The sequence below is a fragment of the Sinocyclocheilus rhinocerous genome, unplaced genomic scaffold, assembly GCF_001515625.1.
Source record: "Sinocyclocheilus rhinocerous isolate Xijiao unplaced genomic scaffold, SAMN03320098_v1.1 scaffold256, whole genome shotgun sequence".
Lineage (NCBI taxonomy): Eukaryota > Metazoa > Chordata > Actinopteri > Cypriniformes > Cyprinidae > Sinocyclocheilus > Sinocyclocheilus rhinocerous.
The window spans coordinates 371228-378771 of record NW_015632036.1 but is presented as its reverse complement, the minus strand read 5'-3'; the positions used below and the strand labels follow the sequence as shown (position 1 = coordinate 378771).

The 7544-nt window shown below is 40.4% G+C and overlaps 1 pseudogene; it reads right to left on the bottom strand.

The window, feature by feature from the left end:
• Nucleotides 1–1735: 1735 nt before the first annotated feature.
• Nucleotides 1736–6892, bottom strand: LOC107742140 (ATP-binding cassette sub-family F member 2-like; annotated as a pseudogene).
• Between the last annotated feature and the right edge of the window lie 652 nt (nt 6893–7544).

Here is a 7544-nt window from a genome sequence, read left to right as displayed (position 1 = left end):
AGCAACTGAGATTCAAGTTGCATTTATTGATAAAGTGGCAGACTGTGTTAAGTGACAGCGGTTTTCCAAAGTACTCCTGAGCCCATGTGTCTATATTTAACACTGCAGCATGGCGGCTCAACTGAGGTTTCCTGAGATTTCTCTGGATTCCCTGAATCTTTTCACAATATTATGTATGGTAGTTGGCGAAATACCTACATGTGATTTTTTATTTGTTTGACACTTCTGTCATGAAATTTGGCACAAAATGATGAGCCATAATCCAGCTGAGATGCTCCTTTTATACCCAAATATGACACCCTCACCAGTTACCAATTCACCTGCTTACTGTGAACTGTCTTAAAGAGTTTAATTTGGATATTCTATAACGGCGTTGCAGCCATCAAAATCAAAATTTGTTTATATTTGCAAAATACATTTAAGTTGGTCAGTGAAAACTTTGGAAATCTTTTCCAAATTAAATAAAAGATCAAGAGAATTAACAAATCACAGATTCTTGATTTTTATAAAACTTCCCAACTTTTCTGGAATTGGGGTTGTGGTGTTGAAGCACTACTGTAAGGATAACCTGCCTGGTTTAAATGTTTGAAAATGACTAACAGTTTAAAACATTAGAAATGTAAAAAAGTAACCAAAAAGTAATCAAATGTAATCAGTTACATTACTTTAATAAAGTAAATGAAATAGTTACACAACTTATTACATTTTAAATAGGGTAACATGTAATCTGTAACTTATTACATTTCCAAAGTAACCTTCCCAACACTGGAGACACTGGAGAGATGCAGATGTGCAACCACAAGACTGGAAACAGTTGCACATCTGCATGTTTACCTGTCTAAACGGGGAGGATGTTCTTAGGAGGAGGACCTTATCAGATCTAGTGAATAAAATCGGTTACACTTTATTTTACGGCGTCCTTGTTAAAGTGCAATTGTACTGAGTATTATTAATTAACAACATCCACTTATTATGGGGTTAGAGTTGAGATTAGAGTTTGGTTTAGGGTTGTTGCATGCAATTATGCATAATTTACTCACTACTATAGTAAGTACATGTAACGCGTAACAAGGACACTGTAAAATAAAGAAAAATCAGAAGAAGAAAAAAAATGTGCCCCCAAAATATAGCTGGGTTAGAAATACAAACTTAGACACAGTGTTGGCCGGAACATTTCTCAGCCACTGAAACCTGCATGACTTGGCATTTCATGAGCTGAGGAAAGGGAGTTGCTGCTCACTAGAACTGATAAATGTACCTCATTGTGAAACATGAACATGTTTGTGTATTTGCATATTTGCTACTTTGAGAAACTATTTAAAAATGTTTAAAATATAAAAACCATATTAATGCATCATTGCTTGCTGTTATATCACTAATATGATTCTCTCCACGGATACAAGCCAAGCTAACTGAATGGGCTGTACTGTGCGTAAACTGAGCACAACAGTTTTGCCTGATGTGAGCTCATCTTGCTGTAACAGTTCAATTAGGGGTAACAAAGGTAAGTCCTCCAGAAGCACCCTTTGTTGTTCCAAGTGTATTCACATGGATGCATTATTGTGAGATCACACTGCTCAGTTTAAAATGGTATTTTATGTCTACATTCATTATTTTGGTATGAATACTATATGTTATGGTTTGACCGTGACGTGGGATATTCTGAAAATTGTTTTCTGCATACCTTGATGTTCTCTACTGTTCTGCACCAACATAATTAAATCTATTTATTCCAATAAACCATTATTGCCTTTATAGTATTAAATAAAACAGATGTGCTGATGCTAGGAAATCTGAAAGGTGCATTAAGAGATATAAGACCAGGGAACGCTTTAACGATTGCTCTTGAGGAAGCGGTCAACAATCCTAGATGACAGTACAATGGAATGCAATCCACATCAACAGCTGGGAAACTGTGGTTCATTGTCCAATTCAAAATTCCTTCAGTCATGCACATCTGGGAAATAGAGGAGGGTAATCAATCCATGATGGAAAAGTTTGTCTGTCCAGCTCATGGGTTTTTTATATATCATGAGTCTGTTTGTCAATTTTTGATTTCAAGTGCTCCTTGTAAGCCAAAATGTCCCCGTTCCATTTGGTGATGGTCTGCTTCTCACACACCCAAATTTCCTGAGCCACCTAGAACGAGATGGAAAAGTAATCCATCACACAATCCAGATCAGAGCCATATAGTCAAATGTGAAAACACTGTTTTAGGACAAGCCATACAAATCTAAGAACTGATATATTTACTAGCTGTGAAGATATACCTGCTGAATAAGTCTGAAGTCGTGGCTAACTAGCATCATTCCTCCCTCAAACTCATTGATGGCTTCAGCCAGAGCATCAATTGTCTCAATGTCCAGGTGATTAGTTGGCTCATCCAGAAACAGCATGCAAGCCAGGCGAAACACACCCGACACTTCTGGCCATCTGACAAGTTTCTGATGGGACTGACCTGTAAAAGGGGGATATGACAGTTAAAACAGAAAATACAGTGTACTGTATTGTCTGGCAGGACTCATGTTAACAGCCTTCCACAATAAACACAACCACACAGATACCTGCTGCTTCCCTGTCAGGCCGTAACGTCCAATGATCTTCCTCATCTCCTCTTTCTCTTTGATTTCTGGGAAGCACTTCATCATGTACTCCAGAGGAGACAGGTCAAGCTCTAGCTGCTCAGTCAGATGCTGCAGGACAAACACAACGCAAGAGCAATTACAAACAATTGCCAATACTTTAAACGAACATGCTTATAATCAAATTATGAAGAAACATGTAAACTATGTGACTATAAGCTCAGAACTGTAACAAACAAGTCTCTCTCTATATATACATACATATAACACAACTGTTATGAAAATGGAAAGAATGACACAAGTAGCAAGACAACTAATCATACTCTATGAAGACAGTACCTGGTGATACCTGCCAATCTTGACATGCGACTGCTTTCTTATCATTCCGTCTGTGGGAAGAAGCTATGAGAGACAAAAACACAGGCCAATGAATGCCAATGACTTTAAAACTGAATCACTGTTAAGAACTTTGGAAGACTTTAACTGTCAAATCATATATTCTTCATAACTGACCTCTCCCATCAGTAGCTTGAGAAGTGTGGACTTCCCTGCCCCATTGGGACCCACAAGTGCAACTCGTGTGTCCAGGTCAATGCCAAACTCCACATTTTTATAAATAAAATGCTGTAAAAAATAATAAATTTTGAAAAATAATAAGATTTGATTAAATATTTGCTTTTACCACTGTTATTCCTTGTACTGCGCATACAGTTCCATTCACACCAAGAACAATAACTATAAAGACAACTATATTGGTGTCCACACTAACACAAAATAACATTCTGTTTATTATAAGCGCACTGCAGTTTTGCTGTCTGCTGCTTTAAATGCTTGAGCCTTTTAAAGTCAAGTGGATATCCCACATCAAACCATAACATACAGTATTCATACCAAAATAATGAATGTAGACATAAAATACTGTTTTCTAATTCTAATGTGCCTGTCATTGTTCTTATTTTCAGCTGGAAAAAATCATTCTGAAAATGATTCAAATGATAGCAATCCTATTATTATTATAGTATTGCTATAGCTGTTACTGTTATTGTTATACCCGTGGTGTGGACGTGACTATTCTTATAAAATTAAAATGATTATTAAAACTTAATTGTAATAGTTATAGTTAACGCTGTTTGTGTAAATGGCCCTTTATGCATGAAAATGAGATGGAACACTTTTAATTTTTTTGGCCCAGAAATGCTATATCAGTGCATGACTAATTTAGACATATACAATGTGACAACATATGAATGCACATGACAACATATGAGAGATGAAGCAAAAATGAATTTCCCAAATCAGACAGTTCTGTGTAAATGAGCTATCAACAGTGAAAGTTTGAAAGGCTGTGTCACTGGAGTATCTGAAGCTGACATTCTGCACCATGATGACAGGAGGGGGGATCTTCCCACAAGGAGGAAAATAAAAGGTCTGAAGGAGAAATGTATGGTTAAAACTTTCTGATAAACATCTGACAATGGTTATATCTTTAACAGCTAAATCAGTGGCACCTAGAGCCTAAGACTTAAGATGTTTATAGTGACTGCAGCAAATGTCTGCTTAGTAAAACCAGCAAATTCCTGTTTAAGAAATTACAGACAACCATCGTAAAAGAATATCTTAGATTGATTCTACATTATTGCTGAAAAACAAGTTTTTTTTTTCACCAAACCTGTGTCTATCTGTTTTTTTTGGTTTAAATGGTTCTCACTATTCACTTCTTTTTTCTTGGTCATGGTATTGGTCAATTAAACAAAGTGAGAACAAAGCATTTCTCAACTGATGCTTCAAGATAATAACAGATCTTGGGCAAGAGAAAATGACATGCAAGAACACCAAAATGTCACACTGACCAGCTACAGTGTGTGTGTTAATGTGTATTTGTCTGCATGACGAACCTTGTCGTTGACAACACGAGCTGTTAGGCCAGAGGCCACCATTTTCTGCAGTGTCTTTTCTTTGCTCTGAGCCTGGCGAGCTAGCTTTGCAGAGCCGTGACCAAAACGGGCAATATAGTTCTACAGGAAACCAAGGGAATAATTATGACATCATTTTTGCAATGACATACTTATGGTGAATAGCAGCAGTGAAGTACAAGGACTATGAAACAAAAATACAATTTAAAAAGAGCAACAAGGCCACAAGGCTACACTGTTTCACCTTCATATGAGCTATCTGGTCCTGCTCCCAGTTGTACCGCTTCATCTGGTTTTCCTCCAGCTCTTCCCTGGTCTTCACATACTGGTCGTAGTTACCCTAAAAACAAACTTTTCATTACATACAGCATTTACTTTCACCACTTCCATACCTTGTTACTTTTAAAATATGGGATAAGTGTGCTAATAAACCAGACTCAGGATCGGCAACAGTTCGTAATTAGCAACAGTAATAAAAGCATCAGATTTCAGGCCTTTTAAGGCTAGACAAGGAAGAGCAGCCTCAGGATCAGGTCCCCTATTAAAGGTGGTAGTACAGATTTTTAGAGGACGACAAAGCTTTTGCATACTACAACCTCCTAAACATAGATGGAGTTTGAATTCTGTGAGTTGGATGCACTGAACATGTGAACGTTGTGCTACAGCACTCACAGTGTAGTACTTGAGCTTCCTCTGGTGGAAATGAATGATGTTCGTGCAGACACCATTGAGAAAGTCTTGAGAATGTGAGATGAGTATAAGGATTCGCTTAAAACTGAAAAAATTAATTAATTAATTAAAAATAATAATAATAATAAATAAATAAAAATGTCAGTTAAATATAAGAAAAACCTCACACTCTTTTTTTAAATTCCTTGCTTAAAGCTGCAGTCTGTAAGTTTTGCCTCTTTGTCGCCATCGCTGTTTGAAAACGGGACAACTTCTTTATGTTTACAGACGTGACGTAATGCAGCGGCATGCTCGAATTTCCCGCGAAAACCTACCCGTACCACTCAGATTAGAAAACATTATTATAAACTATCCGTTGTGAATCGGGCTAAAGTAAGGCGATAGTTTTGAACACTGGCTGGTTATGTACTTGCTCAAATATTGATTTCGGATAATTTTTTACCAAAAAAAGTTACAGACTGCAGCTTTAAAAAATTCCCCCATGTATGGTTTGTCAACTTAAACTACAATCCTTCGCATTAGTGTTGCATGAAACTCTTTGACATTTAGTTTTGTTTATGTGCATGACAATTTCTATCTCATTTGATTACTGGTGTACCAGAAAATCTAATGAACACAGAAGACAGTGCTCACGACACAGCTAGCCGTTGATTATCCCGCTTATGCCATGGTCATTTGCCAGCATTCACATATTAAAGATGTTAATAATATTTGCGCTGCTGTTGCAGTGTAGCAAAATCACTGAGTGCTCATCTGATCAGATTCTAAAGTGGATAAAGAATGGAAAAAGATGCTGGAAATGTGGGCGCACAAGACATAAATGGGAGGAATGTACGTTGAGGAAGCCCTGCAGGGACTGTGGTAATATACATCTCGGAGTCCTGCATTCCATTGCCCAGGATGGTCCTAACAGTGTGCTGCTGACAACATCTCACGAGCGAGCATATCTTACTTCTCCTAGTTTGACAGGTCGTGTGTACCTGAAAGTAGTTCCAGTGCTTCTGTGGAGAGGCAAGAGGTCTGTTTCGACCTACGCTATCCTGGACGATGGGGCTCAGCAGAGTATCATCCTTCCTGCAGCAGTCTAGCAGCTAGGAATTGAGGGAAGGGAAGAGACTATGGCCCTTCGCAAAATCCGACATGACATCACAGAGTTGAAGGGGCAGTCAATTGACCTGCTGCTTTCCCCGCAGTCAAGGCCAGAGGAGAAGCACAGCCTTAAGGGTGTCTTCACTGCGCCTCTCCTCACGCTAACCGAGCAAACCTACCCCGTCAAGAGGCTCCAGCAATGTTATCACCATCTCAGAGGGATCCCCATTCCATCTTTCGATAGGGTCCAACCCCTAATTTTAATCGGGTCCAATTATCCGTCTCTGATTACCCCAAAGGAGCCCATCAGATTGGGACCAGCAGGCGGACCAGTCGCTGTACGCACGCAGCTCGGTTGGGTCCTCTAGGGACCAGATGGATTGCTCCCACATCAGGTACCTTCCCCGCAGTGTTTGTTCACTTCTCTTACGCCACTGCGAGACCCTGTCTATCAACATGTCGAGCGACTCTGGCAGCTCAGGTGTTCGTCGGGACGAGGGTGGCGGAAATACAAGAGTTGACTGAGCTCCACTCTTGGCGGTACGTTGATTCCTCGAATAACCCGGCGGACGACATTACCAGAGGGAGGACGCTCATGGAGCTGGCGAACTCTGACATGTGGAGTCGAGGCCCAGGATTCCTCTGCGAACCACCAGACCGATGGCCAGCCAAACCCCTTGTAGAGGCCCGAGAGGATACCTCAGAGACAAGGAAAGCCGTCTTCTGTGGATTAGTTGCAGACCATCAAAATCCAGACATGCTTGATGCATCTCAGTATGCTTCTTGGAGTGCCTTGGTCGATGCGACCTACCGGTCCCTCCATGGGGCGGCCGCCCAAGATACGAGTAAAGCATCCTTAGATTACAGGCGTGCAGAAGCGCTCATCTTGAGTCAATGTCAGGAGGATTCCTTCCCAGAGGAGTTCAAGGCTTTAAAATCAGGGAACCAGGTGCCCGCAGCCAGCCGTCTGAACACGCTTGCACCCGAGTTCGACCCAGAGTTAAGTCTAATTCGTGTGGGAGGTAGGCTACGGCGATTGGATGGCTTCAGCAAAGCTGAGATACATCCAGTGGTTCTAGATCCCCACCATCAGGTGACTAGACTCATCGTAAAGCACTTTGACGAGCGTCTACTCCATCCAGGACCTGATAGGGTCTTCGCAGAGCTACGTCGCCAGTTCTGGATTCTAAGGGGCAGGCAAGCCATCAAACGACACCAGAGAGAGTGCGTAGAGTGCCAGAAGTGAAGAGCTAAGCCGACTCTGCCTATT